The following is a 19,682-nucleotide window of genomic DNA, read 5'->3' on the forward strand; positions in this document are numbered from 1 at the left end:
TTCCCAGGACTGACTGTGTCACTTTCCAAATCACCGTTTCAAAGTGTGACACAGAACACCCTCTTGGTGGGGAAAGCAGTGTTCTGGCCAAAAAGAACAACAGCATATAATCTCCTTGGTGGATGTAGTAAAACAGACCAACAGGTACTGAACAGAAAGAAAGAAAAAAAAAATACTGTCACATGTCTAATTTCATACCAAAAAAAAAAAAAAAATAGAACTTTTTCAATGCCAAAATCAGGTCCCTTTGTAAATGCCAGGTTTGAGTGATAAATAATGTCCATAAATCATTTCCATGAAAAGCAGAGGAAATATTGCCCACTTTGTGTAAGGCTTATGGTTTCCTCTTTTCCTTCAGATTTAGTGTGACTGCAGAAGACTCCCAGAGTAGGAAGGCCTTTGTACTCAGGTTGCAAGTGCCTCTGCCACTCATGAACCCTGCAAACAGAAGTCAGCTAGCCTCTCATGCTTTTAATTTCCTTATGCATCAGACGGAGAATACAAAACCTCGTTACAATGTCAATAATACCTCAATTTAAAACAAAACAAAACAAAACCCGCACCACAAGCTATTGTAATAAGATGCAGTAAGGTGAGAACACTTAGAACCAGGAAGTATGCAATGAATACTAGCTCACTCTGCTCTTTCCTTCATTTACAGTCTGGGGTAATTATAGCCTCACACAATAGCTATTTGTGTTAAATTGCCTGCTACCTCTTTAAAACACAAAGATGATATTTATTGATAAAGGGAAAAAATACATAAGGCTTAAATCCTGCACCATAAAAACATTTCCCAACAGTGTAGTCCAACAAAATGGGACAGGGCTCTTCTTGCCATTCACAGAGAGTTAATTTTAGCATAATCATTTAAAAACTCAACTACTTGGACTTTTTACAAGGTCTGGCAGTCCAAACCCCTTTCCATCATATGACATTTCCTCTGCATGCTGCAGGTTGGGCTACTCGGTGAGAGGCCTGTGACAAGCTATAGTTAATAAGTTTTCCATGGTGTCAAAAGTAATAATATTAATGCGCCGTTGTGAGTTAAATTAATTTTGTTTTGTGCACTGGCCTGCATAAACATGAATGACATTTCGAAATATGATCAGATAGGAACTGAGGAAGAGCCAGAATGAGACACGCTCACCAGAGCAGGGCAGCCAGCTGCATGCACGCATCTGGGGACACAGGAAGAAAAGTGCAGGATATTATTACAGCAAAGGGGGGGGGGTGGCTTTAGTTCATTTTGTCCCTTAAAAAAAATTAAATCCTAAGAGAGATTTCTGTGTTTCAAGAAACTAGAGATGTTTGACATCCTGGCTCTCTATTTGGAAATGAAAGAGCATCTCTTGGCTAATCTCTGATTTCAAGTGTCTTCAATCCACAGATTTTTTTTTCTTCTCCTGCAAGAGGCAGCTGATTGGTAATAGCTTTTAAATGGATGACCGTCAAGTGGCTTTTTAAAGTCCTAATGGTTGTGTTTATTTCAGAGACTTCTTCAGATTCCCCCCCACGTACCCTGCCAATGGCACCAATAAATAGGCCCTCTGTACACAGTTAAAAGATACTACTGAACCTAGAAAGAAAACATGTTACAATGACTCAGGGATCAGATGAGCAAAGCGGCGAGTGTAATATCTTGTCTTTTTCCATTTGAGCTGTAGTATCTCAACTGTTGCAACCAGAAATCAAATTATGAGGAAAATCAAGATTTCCCTATTAAATTGGTCTTATTATTACCTCTATAGGAGCTCTATAATCATTTGTACACTACACAGAACTATTATATGTTACATGGGATGTTATATGGACACAGCGATGTGATAGTGTCAGGCTCCTCAGACCCTAAGCTTGACAATTTAGGCTATATCCTATAGTAATAAGCTTCTACATTTCTTTCATGTGTCTGTTAGCACCTTTTTTTCCTGTTTAGAAGTATTATTGATGTGCCGATTTTTAAACTTTTATATACAAGTTCCTTTTGTTTTGTTTTATTTTGTTTTTAAGAGAGCATGTGGGGAGGGGCAGAGGGAGAAGAAGGGAGAGAAATCTTCAGCCCCATGGTGAGGGCTCGATCTCACAACCCTGAGATCATGACTTGAGCCAGAATCAAGAGTCAGACACTTAACTGACTGAGCTACTGAGCTACCCAGGTGCTTCTAAAAAGTTTCTCTATTTTAATAAAATTAAGAGCACTGTACTCTGGGCTGTTCATATATTGTTTGATGTCTGCAGCCCTCCCACACAATATGGACGTATCGTTACCGTCATTTTATAGAGGAAAAGTGAAGGGACTCCCCGCAAAGTCCTATGATTATTAAATTACAGAATCTGTATTTTAACTCAGGTCAATCTGACTCCAAAGCCTACGCTCCAGGTGACACACTCCACAAAGACCCTTGCCTTGCTTCTTCCCAGCAATCAACCCATTATATACAAGAATTGCCTAAGTAACTATGTGCTCTATACCTTCTACCTTTAAGTATGTCAAATGAAATCACATAAGCAAAGGACATGGCTCCTTTGTGAAAGTTTTTTTTTTTTTCATTAACCTGATGATGTAACTCAGCAAATACACATCTACAGATCATTCTCTGCTGAACCCACTGTTCTACAGATAAATTAGACCTGGTTTCTCCCCCCAAGGTGTTTATAGGTGTCTGAGGAAGGGATGTTGCCTTCTGAAGTAGAAACTTCAAAGGGATGATGTGAAAGTGAATCTGAAGTGAGTTATAAAGGAGGACTAGGAATTCAAGTTGAGAATAAGGACTTCCAAGCAGAGGAAGCTGGGTGAGCATGTGGAGCAATTCAAGAACAAGATGCCTAGACCAGGCTAGGATCGAGTACACATAAGAGAAAAACAAAAAGGGGAGGGGGGGAGGGATGATCCAGAAAAATAAATAAGGGTAATATCTTAGGGCCTTGAATGTGGGAGTTAACATTTGATTCTGGTTGGCTGCCATAAGGATATTAAAGCTGCCAGTTTAGAAAGCTAGCGCTGGCAATACAAAGATTAACTGGCATCTCTGGCGTCCATTTAGGGGGTTGTTGCAGAGTGTACAAAAATCTATGACAGTGAAGAAAACTCAGATTTGAAAAAGGTTTTAAGAAATGTATTTACAGGGACACCTGGGTGGCTCACTTGGTAAGATGCTGACTTTTGATTCTGGCTCAGGTCATGATCTCAGGGTTGTGGGATTGAGGCCTGTAATGAGGCCCCCTCGCTCAGCGTGGGGTCTGCTTGTCCCTCTCCCTCTGCTCCTCCCCCACTTGTTCTCTGTCTCTTAAATAAGTAAATATTTTTTTAAATGTACTTAACAGAACTTTGTTATCAATTAGACAGGTGGGAGACAGAGAACCATTGAAAATGATTCTAATTCTAGCTTGGCTGACTGAAGTGAATAAACAGGGCAAATTAAATTAATTACAAAAAGAGATGCATTACTTTTGAGGAAAACCATAAGTTCTATTATGGACACATTGGTTAAAACAGTTCATTTCAAAAAAAATAAAATAAAAATAAAAATAAACAGTTCATTTCAATTTAAGATATTCATACCTTTTCACCTCACTAATAACTCGCTTAATTTAAATGCTTTACATATAGTATTTAATGTCTCCAAAATAGTACCCATACCCATAATCAACTACCATTACTTATTTTTTTCTACTATGTCCTCACGAGTCTAGTATTTCTCTAAATTGCTCACAAGTCAAAAGCCATATACTTTCTCTTAAAAAAAAAAAAAAAAAAAACCCTCCAAAGGAAAAAATGTTCTGAAGGAGAGAAAATAGCCTTCACTCTTGCAGTTTCGGCTGGCATATCTTCTGGCTTCCCCGTGAGCTTTCTGATTTCCATTTTAACTCTTCCCAGCCAAGCAGCCAGATGTAATACACCTGCTGTGTTGACCCCAGCTCAGGACAACTGAAGAGTCAACTGGGAGGCAAAATCCAACCCATGTTTTACCCAAGGGTAGGATTCGGTGGACTTCATCTTTGATAGACTATGTGAGAAGATCCTGTGCTGCCCTGTAGAAGGAGAACCTAGGACGGGTCCAAGGGTGGTGATACCCACACCTTCACACAGACATCTTTCCAGGCCCCATTCCTGATTGTCCATGTGCTCTTCTGTGTATCCAAGAACAGTCTAGTGAGACAGCTGATTAGAGTGGTGGGTGTGTCTATATAAACATTCACAAGGCATTATCCATCCATCAATTAATACAACAAAAATATGAGTGTCTGTTATGTGCCAGGTACTACACCCGGCACTAGCCAAGCAGTGAGCCCGCAAAGATGGATAAAATATCATTTCAAAAAAAATCCTTAGTTGTTTATGGGTAGAAATGCTACTGAGAAGAACAGAATAACTAGCAGGCACTATGCATTTACCATGTTCTAAGCACCACTCTAAGCACTTTACCTCATCTCATTGAGTTTATCTCATCTCATTGAATCCTTTCAACAACTAGTTGCGATCAGTTCTATCGTTATCCCCATTTCATAAAGTCAGAAAGAGAAAGCTCAAGGAGATGAAGCAATCTGCCGAAGGCCACTAGCTAGACAGTGGCAAACAAGGTTTCAAATCTCCATCTATAGGAGACTTTAGTTCTAACCTCTACTACGTGCAGCCCAGTAAGTACTTCAATCACACAATCCATTGGCCTTTGGCCACAGGAGAACTGAGAAGATAGCACTTGCCTCTTGGTTAGAGAAGGTGGCTTGCTTTTATATTTTTCTAATTCACTGCTTAAAATAATCCCCTTCTTGCATTTATCCCCTCTTTTGCAGAAAGCCTATACTTTCCTTTTTTTCTTCTCTGACCTCACTAAATCCCTATGAGGCCAGAGAATAAATTTTATTATCCCTTCTGAATCAAGGCAGCTTGATACATCTCCTTTAGTCAGTGTATTTAGCTCAGGCAACCTCATAATGTAAAGGGAAATTGGGGAGCTTGTGTTTGGACATGCTTCTGCTCCTCTGAGAAACACTTTCATCTCAACAGTCTGCAGATAGCCGTGCAAGACCTTGAGACGGTCATTCAGGAATTGTAGTCTGCTGATTCTTGTGCATTCTGGAAGACTTGAAAGCAATTACAAATTGCTTAACAGATGATGCATAATATTAGAGATAAAGAATCTGGCTGTGAACACTTACACCAGGGAAATCCTGCCATGTTTTTTTTTTTTTTTTTCCAGTTCAGCATCTTATGCTAACAGTAGCTTACTGGCATAGAGTTTAATACTATTGAATAATGATCCACTATAAAAGGAAACTTAAAATTTCACAAGTTTTGCCACATAGAAGAATGAACATGGACTCTGGTACTTAAAAGACCTGTCTGTGTTCTGGCTTCTAAAACCCATGTTACCTTTAAAAAGTTACTTCACATGACTGAGCCTCAATTTGTTCATTCACCAGAGAGAATGATGACCTGTATTTCATGGCATGGGAAGATCTGAAATCCATCAGTGAGGGCTTGTAATCAAAAACAACATTTATTGAGCACTAAGTGTCAGATTCTGTTGTATGCACTGCGCATATATTAAGTCTAATACTACTCCTTTGATTTAGGGTCTTTAAATCCCACTTTACTGGTGAGGATACAAAGTCCCACAGAAGTTCAGAATATTCCCAGATCATACAACTAGTGAGAAGCCCTGGTTTGAACTCAGTAGTTTAACTGCAGTCTTAACTATCGCAGTTACCGTTTCCAAAATAATTTTTGAGAACCTAACATCTTTTAGGAATACAGATTTAGGCTCTAGTCCATTTTCCTTTCTTGATATACTTTTTTTTTAAGATAGGAAACTTTCTCAAAGACCCTAGGAAAAACTGCCCCAACTTATTTCTGTGAGCTGTTCAATTTTAAACTTTACCTTCACACACAATTGAGGAGCTTTTTTTTTTATTTTTTTGGCTCTTTATTTTTATTTTAATTCCAGTTTATTACCATACAATGTTACATTAGTTCAAGTGCACAATACAGAGATTCAACACTTCCACACATCACCCAGTGCTCATCAGGACAGGTGCACTCCTTAATCCCCATCACCTGTTTCAGATACCTCCCCTCTTCCTCCCCTCTGGTAACCACCAGTTTGTTCTCTATCATCTGTTTCTTGGTTTGTCTCCCTCTCCTTTTTCCCTCATTGTTCATTTGTTTTGTTTCTTAAATTCCACATGAATGAAATTACATGGTATTTGTCTTTTACTGAGTTATTTGGCTTAGCATTACATACTTCAGGTACAATCCATGTTGTTAAAAATAGCAAGATTTTTTTTCGGTGAATAATATTCCATTGTATATAAATCACACATCTTTACCCATTGATCAGTTGATGGACAGACACTTGGTGTATTCATAATTTACAATAGAAACATCTCCCTTCAGAAAGTTTTCCCACCTAACTCTGTACCATTCTCACCTGTAAGTAACATCACTGATTCATTTCTTTACCTTTAATTCATTCTAGATAAATTTTGAATTAACTGTCCTATAATATTATACATTCTCTAACTTTTTTTGTGATTTTCCCCATAAGCTTAAAGATTCTTCTATTGTAACTTCTCAAAAAGTGGTCATATGTATCTATGGTTCATCTTCTCCATCCAAATGCTTTCAAATATTCAAAGATTCATACTATCTAAAGGTTTCTTACAGATAACATAATTTCTTTACTTAAGTATAATTAATATACAATGTTATATTAACTGTAATCATTCAACATAATGATTCAACAACTCCATACTTTCTCAGTGCTCATCACAATAAGGGTACTCTTAATCCCCTTTACCAATTTTACTCATCCCTCTACCCACTTTCCCACTGGCAACGACTAGTTGAGTTCTCCGTATTTGAGTATTTTTGTCTTCATTCGTTTTATTTCTTAAATTCCACATATGAGTGAAATCATATGGTATTTGTCTTTTTCTGATTGACATTTCACATAATATCATGCCCTCTAGGTCCATCCATGTTGCAAATGGCAAGATACCATTCTTTTTTATGGCTGAGTAACGTTCTATCACACACACACACCCCACACATCTTTAATCCATTCATCTATGGATGGGCATTTGGCTTGCTTCTGTGCCTTGTCTATTGTAAACAATGCTGCAATAAACATAGGGGTGCACATATCTTTTTGAATTAGTGTTTTCATTTTTTTCAGTAAATAGTAGTAGAATTACTAGATCATATGGTAATTCTATTTTTGTTGTTTTTGTTATTGTTTTCCACAGTGGCTTGCACAAATTTGCATTCCCACCAACAGCGTACAAGGGTTCCTTTTTCTCCACATTCTCATTAACACTTGTTATTTCAGATAACACGGTTTTATACAGTTCTTTTCAGTTTCAAATTCAAAATGCTCTCCCTTAGATTTCACATATTCTTTCTCCTAGTTGAAAGATTTGGGGCAATCTTCTGAAACTTGTGTGATTTAAGTTTTTTTCATTTATTTGCCAAGAATTAATTTTCATTTCAAAGCAATGGAAATAAGATTACCTCAGGCTCTTAATTTATCCCTTTGCAGAATGTACTGAACAATGGTCACTACTTTTCTGAGGTAGTTTTTGTGGAAATCTACAAACTATTTTAGGGTACAATGTTGGTAAACATGCTTTTATGTGATTTCACAGTTGAAAAAGTGTTTCAAAAAAATTAGTATTGATTTCCATAGTAGGATATCACATAATAGATAAAAACCACAGATAAAAACAAAATCCTAATAAAATGATAAAAGCCATCTGGTGATATTGACGAGAAATGTATGGGTCAGTTTTCTCATTTACATCTCCTAGAAACTAAAGAAAATTTCTTTCATAAAAATATCCTGATCAAAAAGATGAAAGCCAGAAAGCCATTGCAAATAAGGAAGAAAATCATCATAGTTTAAAATGCCTTGAGTTACCAATTGCATAACACAGGTCTTAAAAAAACTCTTTTAGTAATCATTGCTCGCAAAAATCTGTGATGTATTTTACATAACTAAAAACACCCTGACATCTCAGCAGGGTCACTCCAACGCTCAGCCTGAATACATGCAAAATGAAGCAAATAAGATGTACCTGTGTGCTTTCTTTGTCTGAAGAGAGTGGCTGCCGTTCAAATTCATATCATACTCACCTGCAGATTAACTGTATTTTTGCATTATGTGATTTAGTGACATTCAAGGGACCACTGAATTCTCTAATGTTGTTCTGATTTTCTTAACAATGAACACCAGTGAACTTTCCCCTAGGCAAACCACATGGAAACTAAATTGTTTCTGCAAAATGAACAATTTGTGAAATCTTGGCAAACGAGATTCCAAATATACTTAGAGAGGATCTTGACTTCCTCTGTAACTGCCACAACATGCAATGCATTTATGGCTTACAGGAGAAATACACTAATTAGCTGCATAACCTTTAAGCAGAAATGAATGAGAACAGAAGATCACCACCGAAGAGACAGAAGTCAAAAACTCTGAAAAAAAAAGTAATATGCAGATGAGACAGCTTCACTAAGAAACTGCGAGATCAGTGGAGATGTCAGGAGTGTTCACTTCTCACCTTTGAATTGCTCACTTTAACCTATTTTCTAAAGGAGGTAAACTAACGTTGCTTTGAGTCGGTTACACATAGTCAAGATGAAGAAGTTCCAATTTCTAGTCTGTACGTCTATGTACACGGCTCCATAGAATCTCAGCTATATCCAAAAACTGAAGGGACTCTGCATGAGAAAGACTGTTTCTATTCCCCACAATCTGATGAGATAGATGGTTTTCACAGTGACTCTATGAAACTATCAAGTCGGTGCAACAGGCCTGTAGCACAAAAACTTCATTTCAAGTAAGGAATTCCTTACAATTCCCATAGCATTCCATCTATAGAGGGTTATTATTCCCCTCGAAATAACTAAAATGGCCATAGTCTTAATTGACTTTTATACCAATTCAGAAATTCAAATATTCCACCTCAGCTATTAAGTCATCAAGTAACAGAGGGTTCTTTTGCATCTTTACAAGATCCAGCTACTCGATATCTAAAAAGAGGTAATAATGAAGCAAAGAAGTAGGGGAAATTTTTTTAAATTTTATTCTACTGTTATCAAGTTAGCAAAAAAAATAATGTTAATACCTTTCATTTACAGATTACTATTTCAAAGCTCTTTTATATCTTTGATCTCATTTTATTCTTAGCATTTATCATCAAAGGTAGTTATTATATTAATCTAGTTACAATTTCTCTCCTACCATCAAACTAGAGGAATTCCCAGTGTTACTCATGTTATCATTTTTAAAGCCTACTGACTCCTCCCAAATCGTGTTATCTCTTTGCCTTTTCTACATTTTTACTCTGTCAAGTTATTTTCCCAATGATCTTTATCCATTGCTTTTGGCATACCTTCTCCCAGAAAGCCTTCTCCCAAAACGCTACTTCCATTTTTTTGCTTTTCATAAGAAATCTAAATGATATTTTAACTCTAAAAAAAATGTGCTATGTGCTAGACCTAGTTTTTCTCCATCACTAGTGCATATAAGATAGCCTTTCATTTTTCCCTCTCAGTCTTGACCAACTAATTGCAAACTTTTCCTACCATAACACACAAACGAAGAATTGTCATCTTTCTCTGTCCTCTGCCCGTCCTACAGTAAGACACAATCTCTCTTGATCTGACCCTTTATACTGATGTTTAGCCATACAGCAGACACGCTGTTAGTCAAAACTGATTAAAACACAGGGCTTCTTTAATGAAAGAGGCAGACAGGTAAACAGATATGTAGAGAATAGTACTACAAGTGCTACACTGAGAGTTTGGAAAGGTGTGGTGGAAGCACAAAGAGGGAAGAAGGGCCAGACTCAGAGTATAGTAGAGACTCAAAGAGGTAACAGTTGAGAAATAAGTAGGAATCCAGTAGAAAAACAAAGGGAGGGAGGTTATACCAGGCAAAGCAAGAGCATGTCCAAAGATTGAAGGCACAGTAGAACACGGGGCAATCAAGAGCATGCAAGTAGAGCTCTTGTCCTCTTTCGTGCAAACTCAAATGAAATCGCTTTCAGGTAGTAATGTCTCTGCTCCATAGTGTGTATCTCCCTTGACACTGCTTTGTACAATACTTTTATAATTTTCCTTTTTATGTCCATGGACTTGGCCGCCTACTCGGGCATCATCGGCATAAATGCTGTTTGTACTTTTAAACATCTTTTCAAAGTGAGACCACCATTTCCAAGAGTCTATCTAAAAGCTGGCTGTGTTTCACCCGGATGCTTACATTTCTGCCATCTTAGTTCTCCTTGCTCATAAAGACAGAGAGAGCCAGGCCCATTCACAAAGCTGGTCTTTTTTAGCTTTTGTCTTTCCTGCCACATGTTCACACCCATGTTTTTCCTTTCCAAGAATCCATTCCTCCACTCTGGGTGGTAGTCTTCCCCCCATTAATGAGTATCAAGCCCCTTTTCCCCGACCAATCTCTTCTGGAGTGTTAACTTCCCTCTCTTTATTGTAAACATTGATAATATTTTCCTTTTGGTCAAAAATAATTTCCTACATCTTACCAAAAGGTACCCAAACAGCAACTTTTAGGGGCCATCTACCCCAAAATACATACTTTCCCTTCTTGCTAAACTCCCATGCTACCTTATTCTTTTTTGTTTTTTTTTTAATGATAGTCATCAGAGAGAGAGAGAGAGAGGCAGAGACATAGGCAGAGGGAGAAGCAGGCTCCATGCACCGGGAGCCCGATGTGGGATTCGATCCCGGGTCTCCAGGATCGCGCCCTGGGCCAAAGGCAGGCGCCAAACCACTGCGCTACCCAGGGATCCCATGCTACCTTATTCTTATTCACAACTTTTTATCCTCAGGTATTTTTTCCTCATACGACTTGTTGGCATACATGTAAAGGGCATCTCAGGCTGTTCCAGCCACCACCAGAATGCATCTCTGTTCTGGATTAAAAGCAACTAGAAGCTAGAATGCCCATGTTCTTCTCAATGGCTTTCTATTTCACACTTTTCTATTTCCCTATTCTAACATCAAATCTCTCTGCTGCCATTAATGGAACTCCAACATATCATAGACTCTTTTTCCAATGACACTGCTCTAACCTATATCTCCTACTTCAATCTGGGAGAGAACCAACAGTCTAGATTTAGCTTGGTTCAGGGAAATCACCACAGTGCTTCGTGCTTTTCCTTCTGACACAGTCTACAAAATATATCCTGTCATCTGAGGTTCAATCAAATTCTTTATGTCTGTGGATCTGAATTACTGCAAATACGTCTCCTGGGTTCTTCCCAGTTGAACTAATAATTAAGGTCCCACCCCCACAGTCCCTCGCCAGGCAGCAGGTCTCATCTCTTATGAGTTGAGTTGACATAAAAAAACTTTCAAAATCCTCCCACTGCTTTTCTTACTATTCCCAAGCTGTTTGATTTTCCTTATCATCTCCTTCCTTCTGCCCTCTTTCTAATAGAAGATGAAATAGATAAACTTTTTTTTCCTTACTCTCATCCTCCAATTTTTTCTCTCCCTTCTATTCCTTTCTCTATTTTTTCCCACTGCCTTGCCTCCCCAACCCCAATTCATCAGCTTTTCTTCTCCACCTTCTCTTTTCTCCAAGGCTCCCATTTGCTATGGACAGACTCACTGGCCAGCTGAATGAAGCCAGAGTGGAGAAGCTGCTCCCTAACCTTGCTATTAAGTAGCTTTTCTCTCTTCACCAGCTTCTATGTGACTCTCCTATCTATACCACACTTTTTATCGTCTTCCTTTCCGTTCTCTCCTGGATTTTGTGTCCCCCCCCCCCCCCCCCCCCCCACCTCAGGCTCACATGTAGATCTTATGTAATCCTCAGAGGAAGATACAGCAAGTGCTACTTATACAGTTTAACAGGAAGGGAAGAATTTGCTTAGAGCGTCCCCTAGAGCTGGTGAGCAGCACAGCTTGGGTCTGCTCACCATTCCATCTCATTTTTTTTTACCCAGCCCTCCGTGAGGAGGAAAAGGAAAAACTTACCATGCCAATGAGGCTTCCTAATTGTGTGGCACTGCCATTTCCTCCAGATTTCCCCCTTGGTCACCAGCATCCTGGAACTAAAAAGGGAAAAGTATTCTTTGGATTAAAAACAGCACCTTGGCTACTGAATTTTCTCTGTCAACACCCCATTACCCCATAGTATCCTTTCAAGTTAGTTGGGACGCACAAGTAAAGATAACTACGAGCGACAGAAGGTCAGGATACAAAGTCTTTGTTGTTGCCGTGATTGGTAAAAATTTAATGCTGCTCTATCAGTAGAAGACTATATAGAAATCATTCAAATGCACATCTCTGCTGTAAAGAGAGAACACTTCTCAGGGTGAAAAGTGCCCAACAATCCCTTCCAAGGATTATCTGGCATTTTTGTTGTTGTTGTTGTTGTTGTTGTTGTTGTTGTTGTTGTTGTTTTTAATGAATGCTCCAGGATCAATGGCCCACCTTCCACATAATATTTCCTAGCAATGCTTCCTTTTAAGTGCAGAGGTCAAATCTGCATTTTTATTTAGAAATATGTTGCCCATACTTCAAAATTACTTGGTATCTACATTTCACTATAGAAGATTAAATTAGTTATTTGAATTATGGGAACGAGTGTTCAGGATCCACTTTACCACAGAGCCTCAAAGTCACATGTGGACAAGAAAATGGAATATTGAAAATTAGGCCTGTCCCAGGAAATCAAGGACATGTAGTTAATATAGGAAGAACATTAACGGGACAAGGTAACTTGGTAAAGGTTTGTCTTTGGATACCTTCTAAACTGTCTTCCATTATTCCCTTTCTTCACATGTCCTCATACAATTGGCCCTTTACCCAGACTTATGCCCTCTTCTAAGTAAAGCAGCATCTCAAGTTATAGACATAACCAGAATCACCTTCATTGTTGCTCATTTCCACTCAGTTAAATCTTCCATACTCCAAGAAACTATCAACTAAAATGTAATATTGTGATGGATTGTCATATCATCCACTAGGGGGCAAAACAGTATTTCATATCATTTTAAAGGACTCCTAGCAATCTAGAGCTTACCAAAAGGGTATGAATGGTGATATTTTAGGCATCATATTCTATATTCTTTTCACATTTCCCTACCCTCCAACTAAAAATTCACATATGAAATTAACCAAAACAAATTCCTCTACCTTCTCTAAAGTGGTTCTTCCTAAAATATGTTTCTATAATGGCACTTACCATTTTATGTTGAACTTCTATTTTATGTCTATTCTCCCTAGCAAAGAATAAGTCTCTTAAGGGCAAGAGCAAGCTTTAGTCAGCCTTTTTTCCCCAGTACATTGCACCATGACTGACATATTGAAAATATAAGTGTTTGGTAAACTGAATTAAGTGTAAGATTAAGTGTTGCTCATTTTCTGCAAACCACAGAAAGTGGAATGGATTACTAATCCTACTTGTAAATTCTGACAAACAGCTAGTAGTCTCTGACAGAGTAAAGAATTCGGTAAACATTATTCATTCTTTGGCTCAATAAATATGTACTATGGGCTAAGCACTATGCATACAGATAAAAGGACACTATGCAAAAATGATCAAATTTATGGGAGTGAGATGCAATGCAATAATCACACAAATACGTGATTGCTGTTCATGATTGCAGGTACCGTACGTGATTATAATACATGATTATATAATCAATATTTCAAAGAAGAGCATGGAGGGCTATTAAAGAATATATAAAAAGGGACTTTTGTAATCTGATCAGTCAGGGAAGACTTCTCTAAATAAACATTGAAGTGCTGTCTGAAAGACGAGTATAAGTTAATCAAGCAAAAGGGTGAACAAAAAGAGAACAGAATGTCGGGACACCTGGGGGGCTCAGTGGTTGAGCATCTGCCTTTGGCTCAAGTCGTGATCACGAGGTTGTGGGATCAAGTTGTGATCCCGGGGTCCTGGGATCAAGTCCCACATCAGGCTCCCTGCTTCTCTCTCCACCTATATCTCTGCCTCTCTCTGTGTCTCTCATGAATATATTTTTTTTTCATGAATACATTTTTAAAATATTTTTTAAAAAAAGAGAGAGAGGACAGAATGTGCCAAGCAAAAGGAACAGTTTATGTGATGGTTCTGAGTATGCAGTTAACATGACATATTTGATCCTATGAAGACGACTGATGTGGCTAGAGCACAGAGCAGGGCCAAGTGCCATGAGAGAAGGCGGAGGAGTAAGTAGGAGCCAAATCTTGAAGAATATTATAACTGATGGTAAAGATGTGGGGTCTTTATTCCTAGATAGACAAGATACAGAACCACCTGTCCACTGTATTTCAGAAGTAAATTTTAAGGAGACCAGCTAAAACCACTGGAATAATCTAGGTGACCAATTATTGGATTTGAGTGGTGAATATTCTAATGTTGGAAAATGAGATTTAGTGGGTAAGGATGAAAACAAGTGAACCCACTTGAGAGACTTCTAATAGATAAAATATGAACTCTAAAGTAGTTAGTGGTCAAGAGTAATGCCCAGTTTTCTGGCTTGAGCAACTAGCTGGAGGCTGGTAGCAATTACTGAAACAGAGTGAACCAGGTTTGTGAAAAAGATCATGAATTCAGTTTTTGGAATTTGGATCAAAGATGTGTGTGAAATACTCTTAATGTGGAAATGACAAGTAGACAGTTGGATATGAGTCTGGAACTCAGACAAAATATCTAAAGTGAAGATACAACTTGGCACATGGCAATCACATCTACTTTGTTATTAAAGCTACAGACAGGGATAATACATGCATATTTGTTTTATTGCACTTTACTGAGCTTTTTACAAATTGAAGGTTTGTGAAGCAAGTCTATCAGTGCCATTTTTCCAACAGCAATTGCTCACTTTGTGTCCCAGTCACATTTTGGTAATCCTTGCAATACGTCAAACTTTTCCATTATATTTGTTATGGTGATCTGTGATCAGTGAGTACAATTTGTTGAACACTCAGGTGATGGTTAGCATTTTTTGGTAACAGAGAATTAAGGTATCTACATTTTTTAGACATAATGCTACTGTACACTTAATAGACTGCTGTACGGTATAAACTTCCTTACGCACCAGAAACCAAAAAGTCCACTTGATTCACTTTATTGTGATATTTGCTTTATTGTGGTAGTCTGTGAGCAAACTCGCAAGGATCTCCAGGGCAAGCCTCTATTAGATTATGAAGAAAAGATGTGGCTTGGGACTAAAGCTTGAGAAAGACCAAGACCAAGGATGAGTGGCCAGAGAGCCAGATAAACAAATCAAGAAAGCATTGTATTACAGAACCCAAGAAAGAGAGGGATGTCAACAAATTTCTGCTGAGACTTCAGGTTGAAAAAATATTTATGGTTTACCAAGATGGATGTCATCTGAAACCTTAGCAGCAGCTATTTCAATAAAATGGAGGCAAAATCAGTGAAACGTGAATAAATAGGGACAGTGATGGCCACCAATTCACTCAAGAAGTTTGGCTCTGAAAAGGAGCAGAGGGATGTGGCACTATCTAGAAAAGAAGGCCGTTGAAATAGGATTTTTGTGAAAATGCAGTATGTGAGTGCTTGGTATTACATGTGCCAGGCACTCTTAGAACCACTTTGCCTTGTATCTACTATGTTTATTTTGCCCATTGATTTTTGTGTGCTTTATTGTGTCCCAGTGTCTGTATAGGAGATGTCCAATAAATATCTGTTGAATGAACAAATAGTAAATACCCACATCTCAGTCTACTGATCTTTTCACCATTCTGTACTTCTTTTAACAAGCATTTTGACTTTCTACTTTCATCATTCTTATTTTGATCATGTCAGAATATCTATGTTTGTTATTTCTAAAAGGACTACAAGTGTATCTCCTATTGACAATAAATGTATTAAGAGAAAATTTTGAAGATCTAAATCATAAAGCAGGTATCTATATTTAATTATATGAATTTTACACTTGCAGCAGAGTGACTGGTTTAAGTGGTTACAAGACTTTGCAGGTGCATCTTTGTGTCGAGAACATTTTTTGCCCTCTCCTCTACATGGTTCATGCTGACTCTTCCTGTTGACCTTCATATATCAGCTCAGACACTGGCTACCCCAGGACATTTATTTATCACTGCTCCCCCTCACATAACAGCTTTGACTGAAAGGGGAGAGCTAGACCACCTGTTTTAACACTACATTTGCATGGCAAATACCTAAGTTTTGCAAAGAATGTGCATTTGGGGTGGTCAGAGAAATGGATGATGATTATCAGAGGTAAAAATTTCCAAGTAAAGTCCTCCCCTCTTCAGTTCTGTTACTAGACCCTAGGAAGTTCCAGCCTTCTCTTTGCTCCCATAGCATTGGTGCCACCTCTGTGGTACAGTTGCAATGTATTATTATTATTCTCCATATAAATCTGTCACTCCACTACAATCAGAACTTCGTAAAGTCCCCTTATTCATCTAAGTATCCATGGAAATTGGACTAGAAGAGTCTTTGGTAGAATCTATTTTTTTAAGTAAGAAATGAAATAATTAAATGAATCCAGAGTTAATAGGTTATATAGTATCCTCATAAAGTATTCAAAGACAAAATACACTGTCTCATTCACCTGAGCAATTCACTGCATATTTGTACACAAAGCCAGATTTGGTCTTTTTAGCCTCAATATATCCACAGCAACATTTCATACTGTGACCATCTAGGCCATTAGATGTAAATACTGATTTGGCAGATAGGTTAGTGGTATGAGTACAGTTATGGGAATAAAATGAATTTGAAAGCTACTACCACCCAAAGGATATATTTAAAGCTATTCTTATTAAGATGAGAAACTTGACATTATCCCTTTTATAACTGGAGAATGTCCTCGTATTTTTATAAATGAAGAATATGCAAATAATCCGAATTTTCATTTTGAGATTTTTGGACTGCCATTTTTTATTTGTCACCTCTAAATAGACTTCCAACCTCAGAGAAAAACCCTGTACTTGGAGAAACTCACCAATTTGACACATAGAAAAATCTTAAGATTAACATAAATAGAATATGTCCTTGTAAAATGTCACAGCATTAAGTCAATTCAGGTACCTTTTAAAACTCATTCAAGAGTACAGCATTTCCAACAAGCTCGTGAACTTAGCTCCATTTGCAAAGGTCACTAAAATGAGCCCCTCTTTTCACACGTAAAATGATTGATGGTGCTGTAGAAGCCATCAAATAAATATTCATTTTAAATCAAGCTTTTTATTTATGTGTTGGCAATGACCTCTGTTCTAATATCTATATGTAATGCTTTTCAAAAAGGAAAGGCATTGCTGTAGTTGTCTATTAAATCATTAATTTGTGTCTACTCTATTCAGTGGCTGCTTTAAAAAAAATAACAGAATTATCAAGCTGCTCAGAACAAAGGTTCTTTCTGATTGTCAGCTCCATATTCTAAAAGAGCAGGTTAATTTCTCTGAATCTCACAGTTGGAACTTTCTCACACTAACTGGCAGTTTCCACCTAGTGATCAAGGCAATTGACTAAAATAAATTATACATAAAGCTGAAATTCCTAATAGTAATAAGGCTCCTTCGTGAGATAATCACATGAGCAAAAGCACTCATCTGTCGGCTGCAACTCTATAGGGTTTTGAAATTATCTGATAAAAACTACATTTCCAGAAATGTTTTCACTTCTAGTTTTATGAAAGGGCTAACATGGCAATGTCTATGGCATAAGGTACAAAGAAGGAGCTCCAAATATATTCATTAGATGACTCGATTAAACTGTGTATGCTGTTGATAAAGCAGTAGTGTCCATGCTGTTTACAAACAAACGGTTGGTGAGGTGCTCATTTCAAAACAACGGTTATTTATACAACTTAAGAAGGCACATAATAAGAGCTTATGAAGTACAATCCCTGCTTCTCTGGAGTTTAGGATGAGGGAAACTCATATATGAAATAAATAGGAAAAAACCCCATCTCTAGGCACAATGCTGCTGGCTATAAAGCAACTGCTAGCAGAAACCTACTAGTTTAGGTTAGTAGGGAATACTAGCATAGTAAGGGAATACTTTGTTAAAGATACAAACTTGGACTAAGGCTTAAAGGTCGGGATAATTTTGTTAGGCAGAAAGGACTAAAGAAATTGCAGATGGATTTCCTGACTATGCAAAAATTTGGCGGTGAAAAGGAACAGAACTCAGAAATGCAGTAATCGCTTTGGTGAACTGTGCCCCCCACACACCAATCTTGCACCATCTTTATGAACAAGGTATTTATTCCACTGGCTGCCAAGAGTGTTGATGGCTGGTGGCCCATAACTGGGTTCCTTCTTCTCAACATCACCCTCAGGAGAAGAGAGCCCTAGCCCAAGAAGTGGGAGACAGCCCACATCCAATGACTGGTGGATTCAGAAGCATAAAAACTTCACCCCTTTTAAGAATTCAGTACTTAATCTGAAGAGCTATCCTAGCTCCAGAGCTCCCCATAGGATTGGCTGAGACCTCTGATAGGACTACATCACAGCCCAACTTTTCTATCTGTGCAGTTCTGCTTCCTGCACTCGCCCACAAGTTTTGATCCAAAGGACACAACACAATAAACTTCCCACTTGCAAATCTCTGTGTGTACTTCCCTGAAGAACTTCACCTGTAGCAATAGAGGATGACGTGGGGACCAATCTCACTGTATTTGATAGAAGGCAAGCTACATTTATTCATTCAAGAGGCATATACGGACCTTGACTCTGTGCCAGCCACCATTCTAGAGCTTAGAACATAACAATCAATCAGGAAAAAACAAAAAACACTTCTCTTCTCTTGTAGGCCTGATATTCTAGTGGGGAAAACATACACAAACATCATAGAACTTTAAGTAACGTGTGCTCAGATGAAAAAGAAGCAGGGCAAAGGGAAAGGTAGTGTGTATGTTTAGAAGCAGATAGGACTTTAGATACGATGGCCATATAAAAACTCTAAAGAAGTGACATGTAAGCAGAAAGCTATACAAACTAATGGGACAATCCATGATGGTATCTGGGGGAAGAATATCGCTGACAGAAGGAACACCAAAAACAAAGGCCCTGAGGTAGAGGTGTGCCTAGCACGTCTTGAGAAGAAGATCAGGAGCACAATATGAGGTGGAGGTCATACCACATAGATCTTTTTGTTTAAGGAATACAGATTATTCTAAGTCAAATGGGAAGACATGGAAGGGCTCTGAGTAAGGCTAACTCATGATCAGATTTCCATTTTAAAAGGATCACTCTCCCAGTGGGTGAGAAAGAATCTAGAAAGGAGCAAGAGTGGAAGCAGAAAGGCTATTAGGAGGCTACTATAGAGGTCTAAGCCAGAAACGAGAACCCAGGCTTAAGGTTATGAATCATTACAGTTTACCTGGGTCTGAGGCTTCTCGGGGTATACAGGACTTTTAGGGCTAAAGCCAATAGTCTCTTGCAAATCAAGAGGGTTGGTCTCTCTGCCTGTAGTGGAGTGAGGGGCCTTTAAGTAGGGAGGTGAGGTCAGATTCAAAATATATCCTGAAGATTGAGCACACAGTAAAGTAGAAGAAGAAGTTTTAGATAGTTGGGGCAGAGACAAAGTACAGAGCTTCTTAAAAGTCAGGAAAAAATGGGTCTGGACCTTTCAAAAGATTAGCCTGGCATTAGTATACAGTCTACACTGGACTTTGGAGAGACTATGACTGATGAGATCCTT

General features: G+C 38.2%; 1 protein-coding gene and 1 long non-coding RNA gene across 8 annotated transcripts in view; one reads left to right on the forward strand and one right to left on the reverse strand.

The window, feature by feature from the left end:
• The window catches only part of SYT1 (synaptotagmin 1), a 535,022-nt gene that overhangs the window by 414,840 nt on the left and 100,500 nt on the right, over positions 1-19,682 (forward strand). The window lies entirely within an intron of this gene.
• The window catches only part of LOC102155931, a 304,818-nt gene that overhangs the window by 175,530 nt on the left and 109,606 nt on the right, over positions 1-19,682 (reverse strand). For all 4 annotated transcript variants that reach the window (XR_005370395.1, XR_005370393.1, XR_005370392.1 and 1 more), the window contains exon 3: positions 12,008-12,084. This is a non-coding gene — a long non-coding RNA (uncharacterized LOC102155931). The remainder of the gene's footprint in view (positions 1-12,007; positions 12,085-19,682) is intronic.

The sequence above is a fragment of the Canis lupus genome, chromosome 15, assembly GCF_011100685.1.
Source record: "Canis lupus familiaris isolate Mischka breed German Shepherd chromosome 15, alternate assembly UU_Cfam_GSD_1.0, whole genome shotgun sequence".
Classification (NCBI taxonomy): Eukaryota; Metazoa; Chordata; class Mammalia; order Carnivora; family Canidae; genus Canis; species Canis lupus.